Below are 14,690 nucleotides of genomic sequence, written 5' to 3'. Positions count from 1 at the left end.
CGATCAAAGCGTAAACTCTATGAAACATTATTCCCATGGAGGAAAGTGCGCATGGAGACTGTTGTATTCAATCCCGATGCAATTTCTGTGTTTCATCAACACTCTGATAGTCCACAGATTACAGAAAGCCTCCAGATGTTCATCGGAAACTACTACTGGTCTTCCAGGGAACGATCAAAGCGTAGACTGTTTCAGACATTACTCCCATGGAGGAAAGTGCGCATGGTGACTGTTGTATTAAATCCTGATGATATTTCTGTGTTTCATCAACACTCTGATAGTCCACAGATTACAGAATGCCACCAGATGTGCATCGGAAACTACTACTGGTCTTCCAGGGAACGATCAAACCGTAGACTGTTTGAGACATACCTCCCGTGGAGGAAAGTGCGCATGGTGACTGTTGCATTCATTATCGATGCAATTTCTGTGTTTCATCAACACTCTGATAGTCCACAGATTACAGAATGCTACGAGATGTGCATCGGAAACTACTACTGGTCTTCCAGGGAACGATCAAAGCATAGACTTTTTGAGAATTACTCCCTTGGAGGAAAGTGCGCATGGTGAATGTTGTTTTCAATCCCGATGCAATTTCTGTGTTTCATCAACACTCTGATAGTCCACAGATTACAGAAAGCCTCCAGATGTGCCTCGGAAACTACTACTGGTCTTCCAGGGAACGATCAAAGCGTAGACTGTAAGAGACATGACTCCCATGGAGGAAAGTGCGCATGGTAAATTTTGAATTCAATCCCGATGCAATTTCTGTGTTTCATCAACACTCTGATAGTCCACAGATTACAGAATGCCTCCAGATGTGCATCGGAAACTACAACTGGTCTTCCAGGGAACGATCAAATCGTAAACTCCTTGAGACATTACTCCCATGGAGGAAAGTGCGCATGGTGACTGTTGTATTCAATCCCGATGCAATTTCTGTGTTTCATCAACACTCTGATAGTCCACAGATTACGGAAAGCCTCCAGATTTACATCGGAAACTACTACTGGTCTTCCAGGGAACGATCAAAGCGTAGACTGTTAGAGACATTACTCCCATGGAGTAAAGTGCGCATGGTGACTGTTGTATTCAATCCCGATGCAATTACTGTGTTTCATAAACACTCTGATAGTCCACAGACTACAGAATGCTTCCAGATGTGCAATTGAAACTACTTCTGGTCTTCCAGGGAACGATCAAAGCGTAGACTGTTTAAGACGTTACTCCCATGGAGGAAACTGCGCATGGAGACTGTTGTATACAATCCCGCTGCAATTTCTGTGTTTCATCAACACTCTGATATTCCACAGATTACAGAATGCCTCCAGATGTGCATCGGAAACTACTACTGGTCTTTCAGGGAACGATCAAAGCGTAAACTCTTTGAGACATTACTCCCATGGAGGAAAGTGCGCATGGTAACTGTTGTAATTAATCCCGATGCATTTTCTGTGTTTCATCAACACTCTGATAGTCCACAGATTATAGAATGCCACGAGATGTGCATCGGAAACTACTACTGGTCTTCCCATTAACGATCAAAGCGTACACTGTTTGAGACATTACTCCCATGCAGGAAAGTGCGGATGGTGACCGTTGTATTCATTCCCGATGCAATTTCTGTGTTTCATCAACACTCTGATAGTCCACAGATTACAGGATGCCACCAGATGTGCATCGGAAACGACTACTGGTCTTCCAGGGAACGATCAAATCGTAGACTGTTTGAGAAATACTCCCATTGAGGAAAGTGCGCATGGTAACTGTTGTATTCAATCCCGATGCAATTTCTTTGTTTCATCAACTCCCTGATAGTCCACAGATTACAGAAACCCTCCAGATGTGCATCGGAAACTACTAGTGGTCTTCCAGGGAACGATCAAAGCATAGACTGTTAGAGACATTAGTCCCATGGAGGAAGGTGCGCATGGTGACTGTTGTATTCAATCCCGATGCAATTTCCGTGTTTCATCAACACTCTGATACTCCACAGATAACAGAATGCCTCCAGATGTGCATCGGAAACTACTATGGTCTTCCAGGGAACGATCAAAGCGTAGACTGTTTGAGACATTACTCCCATATAGGAAAGTGCGCATGGTGACTGTTGTATTCAATCACGATGCAATTTCTGTGTTTCATCAACACTCTGATAGTCCACAGATTACAGAACGCCTACAGATGTGCATCGGAAACTACTATTGGTCTTCCAGGGAACGACCAAAGCGTAGACTGTTTGAGACATTACTTTTAGGCAGGAATGTGCTCAGGGTGACTGTTGTATTCAATCCCGATGCAATTTCTATGTTTCATCAACACTCTGATAGTCCACAGGTTACAGAATGAGCCCAAGATGAAACTGCTACTGGCCTTCCAGGGAACGATCAAAGCGTAAACTCTATGAAACCTTACTCCCATGGAGGAAAGTGCGCATCGTGACTGTTGCATTAAATCCCGATGCAATTTTTGTGTTTAATCACCACTCTGAAAGTCCACAGATTACAGAATGCCGCCCGATGTGCATCGGAAACTACTACTGGTCTTCCAGGGAACGATCAAAGCGTAGACTGTTTACGACATTACTCCCATGGAGGAAAGTGCGCATGGTGACTGTTGTATTCAATCCCGATGAAATTTCTGTGTTTCATAAACACTCTGATAGTCCACAGATTACAGAATGCCACCAGATGTGCATCGGAAACTACTACTGGTCTTCCAGGGAACGATCAAACCGTAGACTGTTTGAGACATACCTCCCGTGGAGGAAAGTGCGCATGGCGACTGTTGTATTCATTCCCGATGCAATTTCTGTGTTTCATCAACACTCTGATAGTCCACAGATTAAAGAATGCCACGAGATGTGCATCGGAAACTACTACTGGTCTTCCAGGGAGCGATCAAAGCATAGACTGTTTGAGAATTACTCACTTGGAGGAAAGTGCGCATGGTGAATGTTGTTTTCAATCCCGATGCAATTTCTGTGTTTCATCAATACTCTGATAGTCCACAGATTACAGAAAGCCTCCAGATGTGCATAGGAAACTACTACTGGTCTTCCAGGGAACGATCAAAGCGTAGACTGTTAGAGACATTACTCCCATGGAGGAAAGTGCGCATGGTAAATGTTGAATTCAATCCCGATGCAATTTCTGTGTTTCATCAACACTCTGATACTCCACAGATTACAGAATGCCTCCAGATGTGCATCGGAAACTACTACTGGTCTTCCAGGGAACGATCAAAGCGTAGACTGTTTGAGACATTACTCCCATGGAGGAAAGTGCGCATGGTGACTGTTGTATTCAATCCCGATGCAATTTCTGTGTTTCATCAACACTCTGATAGTCCATAGATTACAGAATGCCTCCACATGTGCATCGGAAACTACTACTGGTCTTCCAGGGAACGATCAAAGCGTCGACTGTTTGAGACATACCTCCCATGGAGGAAAGTGCGCATGGTGTCTGTTGTATTCAATCCCGAAGCAATTTCTGTGTTTCATCAACACTCTGATAGTCCACAGATTACAGAATGCCACCAAATGTGCATCGCAAACTACTACTGGTCTTCCAGGGAACGATCAAAGCGTAGACTGTTTGAGAATTACTCCCATGGAGGAAAGTGCGCATGGTGACTGTTGTATTCAATCCCTATGCAATTTCTGTGTCTCATCAACACTCTGATAGTCCACAGATTACAGAAAGCCTCCATATGTGCATCGGAAACTACTACTTGTCTTCAAGGGAACAATCAAAGCGTAGACTGTTAGAGACATTACTCCCATGGAGGAAAGTGCGCATGGTAACTGTGGTATTCAAAACCCGATGCAATTTCTGTGTTTCATCAACACTCTGATACTCCACAGATTACAGAAAGCCTCCAGATGTGCATAGGAAACTACTACTGGTCTTCCAGGGAACGATCAAAGCGTAGACTGTTAGAGACTTTACTCCCATGGAGGAAAGTGCGCATGGTAAATGTTGAATTCAATCCCGATGCAATTTCTGTGTTTCATCATCACTCTGATACTCCACAGATTACAGAATGCCTCCAGATGTGCATCGGAAACTACTACTGGTTTTCCAGGGAACGATCAAAGCGTAGACTGTGTGAGACATTACTCCCCTGGAGGAAAGTGCGCATGGTGACTGTTGTATTCAATCCTGATGCTATTTCTGTGTTCATCAACACTCTGATAGTCCACAGATTACAGAATGCCACCAGATGTCCATCGGAAACTACTACTGGTATTCCAGGGAACGATCAAAGCGTAGACTGTTTCAGACATTACTCCCATGGAGGAAAGTGCGCATGGTGACTGCTGTATTCAATCCTGATGCTATTTCTGTGTTTCATCAACACTCTGATAGTCCACAGATTACAGAATGCCACGAGATGTGCATCGAAAACTACTACTGGTCTTCCAGGGAACGATCAAAGCATAGACTGTTTGAGAATTACTCCCTTGTAGGAAAGTGCGCATGGTGAATGTTGTTTTCAATCCCGATGCAATTTCTGTGTTTCATCAACACTCTGATAGTCCACAGATTACAGAATGCCACCAAATGTGCATCGGAAACTACTACTGGTCTTCCAGGGAACGATCAAAGCGAAGACTGTTAGAGACATTACTCCCATGGAGGAAAGTGCGCATGGTAAATGTTGAATTCAATCCCGATGCAATTTCTGTGTTTCATCAACACTTTGATACTCCACAGATTACAGAATGCCTCCAGATGTGCATCGGAAACTACTACTGGTCTTCCAGGAAACGATCAAAGCGTAGACTGTTTGAGACATTACTCCCATGGAGGAAAGTGCGCATGGTGACTGTTGTATTCAATCCCGAAGCAATTTCTGTGTTTCATCAACATTCTGATAGTCCACAGATTACAGAATGCCACCAAATGTGCATCGGAAACTACTACTGGTCTTCCGTGGAACGATCAAAGCGTAGACTGTTTGAGAATTACTCCCATGGAGGAAGGTGCGCATGGTGACTGTTGTATTCAATCCCGATGCAATTTCTGTGTCTCATCAACACTCTGATAGTACACAGATTACAGAATGCCTCCAGATGTGCATCGAAAACTGCTACTGATCTTCCAGGGAACGATCAAAGCGTGAACTCTTTGAAACATTACTCCCATGGAGGAAAGTGCGCATGGTGACTGTTGTATTCAATCCCGATGCAATTTCTGTGTTTCATCAACACTCTGACAGTCCACAGATTACAGAATGCCTCCCGGTGTGCATCGGAAACTACTACTGGTCTTCCAGGGAACGATCAAAGCGTAGACTGTTTGGGACATTACTCCCATGGAGGAAAGTGCGCATGGTGACTGTTGTATTAAATCTCGATGCAATTTCTGTGTTTCATCAACACTCTGATAGTCCACAGATTACAGAATGCCTCCCGATGTGCATCGGAAACTACTACTGGTCTTCCAGGGAACGATCAAAGCGTAGACTGTTTAGGACATTACTCCCATGGAGGAAAGTGCGCATGGTGACTGTTGTATTCAATCCCGATGAAATTGCTGTGTTTCATCAACACTCTGATAGTCCACAGATTACAGAATGCCACGAGATGTGCATCGGAAACTACTACTGGTCTTCCAGCAAACGATCAAAAAAACGTAGACTGTTTCAGACATTACTCCCATGGAGGAAAGTGCGGATGGTGACTGCTGTATTCAATCCCGATGCTATTTCTGTGTTTCATCAACACTCTGATAGTCCACAGATTACAGAATGCCAGCAAATGTGCATCGGAAACTACTACTGGTCTTCCAGGGGACGATCAAACCGTAGACTGTTTGAGACATACCTCCCGTGGAGGAAAGTGCGCATGGTGACTGTTGTATTCATTCCCGATGCAATTTCTGTGTTTCATCAACTTTCTGATAGTCCACAGATTACAGAATGGCACCAGATATGCATCGGAAACTACTACTGGTCTGTCAGGGAACGATCAAAGCGTAAACTCTTTGAGACATTAATCCCATGGAGGAAAGTGCGCATGGTAACTGTTGTAATCAATCCCGATACATTTTCTGTGTTTCATCAACACTCTGATAGTCCACAGACTACAGAATGCCACGAGATGTGCATCGGAAACTACTACTGGTCTTCCCAGGAACGATCAAAGCGTAGACTGTTTCAGACATTACTCCCATGGAGGAAAGTGCGCATGGTAACTGTTGTATTCAATCCCGATGCACTTTCTGTGTTTCATCAACACTCTGATAGTCCACAGATTACGGAAAGCCTCCAGATGTGTATCGTAAACTACTACTGGTCTTCCAGGGAAATATCAAAGCGTAGACTGTTAGAGACATTACTCCCATGGAGGAAAGTGTGCATGGTAAGTGTTGTATTCAATCCCGATGCAATATCTGTGTTTAATCAACACTCTGATACTCCAGAGATTACAGAATGCCTCCAGATGTGCATCGAAAACTACTACTGGTCTTCCAGGGAACGATCAAAGCGTAGACTGTTTGGGACATTACTCCCATGGAGGAAAGTGCGCATGGTGACTGTTGTATTCAATCCCGATGCAATTTCTGTGTTTCATAAACACTCTGATAGTCCACATATTACAGAATGCTTCGCGATGTGCATCGGAAACTACTACTGGTGTTCCAGGGAACGATCAAAGCGTAGACTGTTTGAGACATTACTTTTATGCTTGAATGGGCTCATGGTGACGTTGTATTCAATCCCGATGCAATTTCTATGTTTCATCAACACTCTGATAGTCCACAGATTACAGAATGCCTCCAGATGTGCATCGGAAACTGCTACTGGCCTTCCAGGGAGCGATCAAAGCTTAAACTCTATGAAACAATAATCCCATGGAGGAAAGTGCGCATGGTGCCTGTTGTATTCAATCCCGATGCAATTTCTGTGTTTCATCAACACTCTGATAGTCCACAGATTATAGAATGCCTCGCGATGTGCATCGGAAACTACTACTTGTCTTCCAGGGAACGATCAAAGCGTAGACTGTTTGGGACATTACTCCCATGCAGTAAAGTGCGCATTGTAACTGTTGTATTCAGTCCCGATGCAATTTCTGTGTTTCATCAACACTCTGATAGTCCACAGAATACAGAATGCCTCCCGATGTGCATCGGAAACTACTACTGGTCATTCAGGGAACGATCAAAGCGTAGACTGTTTGGGACATTACTCCCATGGAGGAAAGTGCGCATGGTGACTGTTGTATTCAATCCCGATGCAATTTCTGTGTTTCATCAACACTCTGATAGTCCACAGATTACAGAATGCCACGTGATGTGCATCGGAAACTACTACTGGTCTTCCAGCAAACGATCAAAGCGTAGACTGTTTCAGACATAACTCCCATGGAGGAAAGTGCGGATGGTGACTGTTGTATTCAATCCCGATGCTATTTCTGTGTTTCATCAACACTCTGATAGTCCACAGATTACAGAATGCCACCAGATGTGCATCGGAAACTACTAATGGTCTTCCAGGGAACGATCAAACCGTAGACTGTTTGAGACATACCTCCCGTGGAGGAAAGTGCGCATGGTGACTGTCGTATTCATTCCCGATGCAATTTCTGTGTTTCATCAATACTCTGATACTCCACAGATTACAGAATGGCACCAGATATGCATCGGAAACTACTACTGGTCTTCCAGGGAGCGATCAAAGCATAGACTGTTTGAGAATTACTCCCTTGGAGGAAAGTGCGCATGGTGACTGTTGTATTCAATCCCGATGCAATTTCTGTGTTTCATAAACAATCTGATAGTCTACAGATAACAGAATGCCACCAGATGTGCATCGGAAACTACTACTGGTGTTCCAGGGAACGATCAAAGCGTAGACTGTTTGAGACATTACTCCCGTGGAAGAATGTGCGCATGGTGACTGTTGTATTCAATCCCGATTAAATTTCTATGTTTCATCAACACTCTGATAGTCCACAGGTTACAGAATGCCTCCAGATGTTCATCGGAAACTACTACTGGTCTTCCAGGGAACGATAAAAGCGCAGACTGTTTGAGACATTACTAGCGTGGAGGAAAGTGCGCATGGTGACTGTTGTATTCAATCCCGATGCAATTTCTGTGTCTTATCAATACTCTGATACTCCACAGATTACAGAATGCCTCCAGATGAGCATCGGAAACTACTACTGGTCTTCCAGGGAACGATCAAAGCGTAGACTCTTTGAGACATAGCTTTTATGGAGGAATGTGCTCATGGTGACTGTTGTATTCAATCCCGATGCAATTACTGTGTTTCATCAACACTCTGATAGTACACAGATTACAGAATGCCTCCAAATGTGCATCGGAAACTACTACTGGTCTTCCAGGGAACGATCAAAGCGTAGACTGTTTCAGACATTACTCCCATGGAGGAAAGTGCGCATGGTAACTGTTGTATTCAATCCCGATGCACTTTCTGTGTTTCATCAACACTCTGATAGTCCACAGATTACAGAAAGCCTCCAGATGTGCATCGGAAACTACTACTGGTCTTCCAGGGAAAGATCAAAGCGTAGACTGTTAGAGACATTACTCCCATGGAGGAAAGTGTGCATGGTAAGTGTTGTATTCAATCCCGATGCAATATCTGTGTTTAATCAACACTCTGATACTCCACAGATTACAGAATGCCTCCAGATGAGCATCGGAAACTACTACTGGTCTTCCAGGGAACGATCAAAGCGTAGACTCTTTGAGACATAGCTTTTATGGAGGAATGTGCTCATGGTGACTGTTGTATTCAATCCCGATGCAATTACTGTGTTTCATCCACACTCTGATAGTACACAGATTACAGAATGCCACGAGATGTGCATCGGAAACTACTACTGGTCTTCCAGCAAACGATCAAAAAAACGTAGACTGTTTCAGACATTACTCCCATGGAGGAAAGTGCGGATGGTGACTGCTGTATTCAATCCCGATGCTATTTCTGTGTTTCATCAACACTCTGATAGTCCACAGATTACAGAATGCCAGCAAATGTGCATCGGAAACTACTACTGGTCTTCCAGGGGACGATCAAACCGTAGACTGTTTGAGACATACCTCCCGTGGAGGAAAGTGCGCATGGTGACTGTTGTATTCATTCCCGATGCAATTTCTGTGTTTCATCAACTTTCTGATAGTCCACAGATTACAGAATGGCACCAGATATGCATCGGAAACTACTACTGGTCTGTCAGGGAACGATCAAAGCGTAAACTCTTTGAGACATTAATCCCATGGAGGAAAGTGCGCATGGTAACTGTTGTAATCAATCCCGATACATTTTCTGTGTTTCATCAACACTCTGATAGTCCACAGACTACAGAATGCCACGAGATGTGCATCGGAAACTACTACTGGTCTTCCCAGGAACGATCAAAGCGTAGACTGTTTCAGACATTACTCCCATGGAGGAAAGTGCGCATGGTAACTGTTGTATTCAATCCCGATGCACTTTCTGTGTTTCATCAACACTCTGATAGTCCACAGATTACGGAAAGCCTCCAGATGTGTATCGTAAACTACTACTGGTCTTCCAGGGAAATATCAAAGCGTAGACTGTTAGAGACATTACTCCCATGGAGGAAAGTGTGCATGGTAAGTGTTGTATTCAATCCCGATGCAATATCTGTGTTTAATCAACACTCTGATACTCCAGAGATTACAGAATGCCTCCAGATGTGCATCGAAAACTACTACTGGTCTTCCAGGGAACGATCAAAGCGTAGACTGTTTGGGACATTACTCCCATGGAGGAAAGTGCGCATGGTGACTGTTGTATTCAATCCCGATGCAATTTCTGTGTTTCATAAACACTCTGATAGTCCACATATTACAGAATGCCTCCAGATGTGCATCGGAAACTACTACTGGTGTTCCAGGGAACGATCAAAGCGTAGACTGTTTGAGACATTACTTTTATGCTTGAATGGGCTCATGGTGACGTTGTATTCAATCCCGATGCAATTTCTATGTTTCATCAACACTCTGATAGTCCACAGATTACAGAATGCCTCCAGATGTGCATCGGAAACTGCTACTGGCCTTCCAGGGAGCGATCAAAGCTTAAACTCTATGAAACAATAATCCCATGGAGGAAAGTGCGCATGGTGCCTGTTGTATTCAATCCCGATGCAATTTCTGTGTTTCATCAACACTCTGATAGTCCACAGATTATAGAATGCCTCGCGATGTGCATCGGAAACTACTACTTGTCTTCCAGGGAACGATCAAAGCGTAGACTGTTTGGGACATTACTCCCATGCAGTAAAGTGCGCATTGTAACTGTTGTATTCAGTCCCGATGCAATTTCTGTGTTTCATCAACACTCTGATAGTCCACAGAATACAGAATGCCTCCCGATGTGCATCGGAAACTACTACTGGTCATTCAGGGAACGATCAAAGCGTAGACTGTTTGGGACATTACTCCCATGGAGGAAAGTGCGCATGGTGACTGTTGTATTCAATCCCGATGCAATTTCTGTGTTTCATCAACACTCTGATAGTCCACAGATTACAGAATGCCACGTGATGTGCATCGGAAACTACTACTGGTCTTCCAGCAAACGATCAAAGCGTAGACTGTTTCAGACATAACTCCCATGGAGGAAAGTGCGGATGGTGACTGTTGTATTCAATCCCGATGCTATTTCTGTGTTTCATCAACACTCTGATAGTCCACAGAATACAGAATGCCACCAGATGTGCATCGGAAACTACTAATGGTCTTCCAGGGAACGATCAAACCGTAGACTGTTTGAGACATACCTCCCGTGGAGGAAAGTGCGCATGGTGACTGTCGTATTCATTCCCGATGCAATTTCTGTGTTTCATCAATACTCTGATACTCCACAGATTACAGAATGGCACCAGATATGCATCGGAAACTACTACTGGTCTTCCAGGGAGCGATCAAAGCATAGACTGTTTGAGAATTACTCCCTTGGAGGAAAGTGCGCATGGTGACTGTTGTATTCAATCCCGATGCAATTTCTGTGTTTCATAAACAATCTGATAGTCTACAGATAACAGAATGCCACCAGATGTGCATCGGAAACTACTACTGGTGTTCCAGGGAACGATCAAAGCGTAGACTGTTTGAGACATTACTCCCGTGGAAGAATGTGCGCATGGTGACTGTTGTATTCAATCCCGATTAAATTTCTATGTTTCATCAACACTCTGATAGTCCACAGGTTCCAGAATGCCTCCAGATGTTCATCGGAAACTACTACTGGTCTTCCAGGGAACGATAAAAGCGCAGACTGTTTGAGACATTACTAGCGTGGAGGAAAGTGCGCATGGTGACTGTTGTATTCAATCCCGATGCAATTTCTGTGTCTTATCAATACTCTGATACTCCACAGATTACAGAATGCCTCCAGATGAGCATCGGAAACTACTACTGGTCTTCCAGGGAACGATCAAAGCGTAGACTCTTTGAGACATAGCTTTTATGGAGGAATGTGCTCATGGTGACTGTTGTATTCAATCCCGATGCAATTACTGTGTTTCATCAACACTCTGATAGTACACAGATTACAGAATGCCTCCAAATGTGCATCGGAAACTACTACTGGTCTTCCAGGGAACGATCAAAGCGTAGACTGTTTCAGACATTACTCCCATGGAGGAAAGTGCGCATGGTAACTGTTGTATTCAATCCCGATGCACTTTCTGTGTTTCATCAACACTCTGATAGTCCACAGATTACAGAAAGCCTCCAGATGTGCATCGGAAACTACTACTGGTCTTCCAGGGAAAGATCAAAGCGTAGACTGTTAGAGACATTACTCCCATGGAGGAAAGTGTGCATGGTAAGTGTTGTATTCAATCCCGATGCAATATCTGTGTTTAATCAACACTCTGATACTCCAGAGATTACAGAATGCCTCCAGATGTGCATCGAAAACTACTACTGGTCTTCCAGGGAACGAACAAATCGTAGACTGTTTGAGACATTACTTTTATGCTTGAATGTGCTCATGGTGACGTTGTATTCAATCCCGATGCAATTTCTATGTTTCATCAACACTCTGATAGTCCACAGATTACAAAATGCCTCCGGATGTGCATCGGAAACTGCTACTGGCCTTCCAGGAAACGATCAAAGCTTAAACTCTATGAAACATTACTCCCATGGAGGAAAGTGCGCATGGTGCCTGTTGTATTCAATCCTGATGCAATTTCTGTGTTTCATCAACACTCTGATAGTCCACAGATTCTAGAATGCCTCGCGATGTGCATCGGAAACTACTACTTGTCTTCCGGGGAACGATCAAAGCGTAGACTGTTTGGGACATTACTCCCATGCAGTAAAGTGCGCATTGTAACTGTTGTATTCAATCCCGATGTAATTTCTGTGTTTCATCAACACTCTGATAGTCCACAGAATACAGAATGCCTCCCGATGTGCATCGGAAACTACTACTGGTCTTCCAGGGAACGATCAAAGCGTAGACTGTTTGGGACATTACTCCCATGGAGGAAAGTGCGCATGGTGACTGTTGTATTCAATCCCGATGCAATTCCTGTGTTTCATCAATATTCTGATAGTCCACAGATTACAGAATGCCACGTGATGTGCATCGGAAACTACTACTGGTCTTCCAGCAAACGATCAAAGCGTAGACTGTTTCAGACATAACTCCCATGGAGGAAAGTGCGGATGGTGACTGTTGTATTCAATCCCGATGCTATTTCTGTGTTTCATCAACACTCTGATAGTCCACAGATTACAGAATGCCACCAGATGTGCATCGGAAACTACTAATGGTCTTCCAGGGAACGATCAAACCGTAGACTGTTTGAGACATACCTCCCGTGGAGGAAAGTGCGCATGGTGACTGTCGTATTCATTCCCGATGCAATTTCTGTGTTTCATCAATACTCTGATACTCCACAGATTACAGAATGGCACCAGATATGCATCGGAAACTACTACTGGTCTTCCAGGGAGCGATCAAAGCATAGACTGTTTGAGAATTACTCCCTTGGAGGAAAGTGCGCATGGTGACTGTTGTATTCAATCCCGATGCAATTTCTGTGTTTCATAAACACTCTGATAGTCTACAGATAACTGAATGCCACCAGATGTGCATCGGAAACTACTACTGGTCTTCCAGGGAACGATCAAAGCGTAGACTGTTTGAGACATTACTCCCGTGGAAGAATGTGCTCATGGTGACTGTTGTATTCAATCCCGATGCAATTACTGTGTTTCATCAACACTCTGATAGTACACAGATGACAGAATGCCTCCGGATGTGCATCGGAAACTGCTACTGGCCTTCCAGGGAACGATCAAAGCTTAAACTCTATGAAACATTACTCCCATGGAGGGAAGTGCGCATGGTGCCTGTTGTATTCAATCCCGACGCAATTTCTGTGTTTCATCAACACTCTGATAGTCCACAGATTATAGAATGCCTCGCGATGTGCATCGGAAACTACTACTTGTCTGCCAGGGAACGATCAAAGCGTAGACTGTTTAGGACATTACTCCCATGCAGTAAAGTGCGCATTGTAACTGTTGTATTCAATCCCGATGCAATTTCTTTGTTTCATCAACACTCTGATAGTCCACAGAATACAGAATGCCTCCCGATGTGCATCGGAAACTACTACTGGTCTTCCAGGGAACGATCAAAGCGTAGACTGTTTGGGACATTACTCCCATGGAGGAAAGTGCGCATGGTGACTGTTGTATTCAATCCCGATGCAATTTCTGTGTTTCATCAACACTCTGATAGTCCACAGATTACAGAATGCCACGTGATGTGCATCGGAAACTACTACTGGTCTTCCAGCAAACGATCAAAGCGTAGACTGTTTCAGACATTACTCCCATGGAGGAAAGTGCGGATGGTGACTGTTGTATTCAATCCCGATGCTATTTCTGTGTTTCATCAACACTCTGATAGTCCACAGATTACAGAATGCCACCAGATGTGCATCGGAAACTACTAATGGTCTTCCAGGGAACGATCAAACCGTAGACTGTTTGAGACATACCTCCCGTGGAGGAAAGTGCGCATGGTGACTGTCGTATTCATTCCCGATGCAATTTCTGTGTTTCATCAATACTCTGATACTATGTAGATTACAGAATGGCACCAGATATGCATCGGAAACTACTACTGGTCTTCCAGGGAGCGATCAAAGCATAGACTGTTTAAGAATTACTCCCTTGGAGGAAAGTGCGCATGGTGACTGTTGTATTCAATCCCGATGCAATTTCTGTGTTTCATAAACTCTCTGATAGTCTACAGATAACAGAATGCCACCAGATGTGCATCGGAAACTGCTACTGGTGTTCCAGGGAACGATCAAAGCGTAGACTGTTTGAGACATTACTCCCGTGGAAGAATGTGCGCATGGTGACTGTTGTATTCAATCCCGATGCAATTTCTATGTTTCATCAACACTCTGATAGTCCACAGGTTACAGAATGCCTCCAGATGTTCATCGGAAACTACTACTGGTCTTCCAGGGAACGATAAAAGCGCAGACTGTTTGAGACATTACTAGCGTGGAGGGAAGTGCGCATGGTGACTGTTGTATTCAATCCCGATGCAATTTCTGTGTCTCATCAACACTCTGATAGTCCACAGATTACAGAAAGCCTCCAGACGTGCATCGGAAACTACTACTTGTCTTCCGGGGA

The sequence above is a fragment of the Schistocerca gregaria genome, chromosome 3, assembly GCF_023897955.1.
Source record: "Schistocerca gregaria isolate iqSchGreg1 chromosome 3, iqSchGreg1.2, whole genome shotgun sequence".
Lineage (NCBI taxonomy): Eukaryota > Metazoa > Arthropoda > Insecta > Orthoptera > Acrididae > Schistocerca > Schistocerca gregaria.
The sequence above is the reverse complement of the archived record's forward strand: the minus strand, read 5'-3'. Positions refer to the sequence as shown.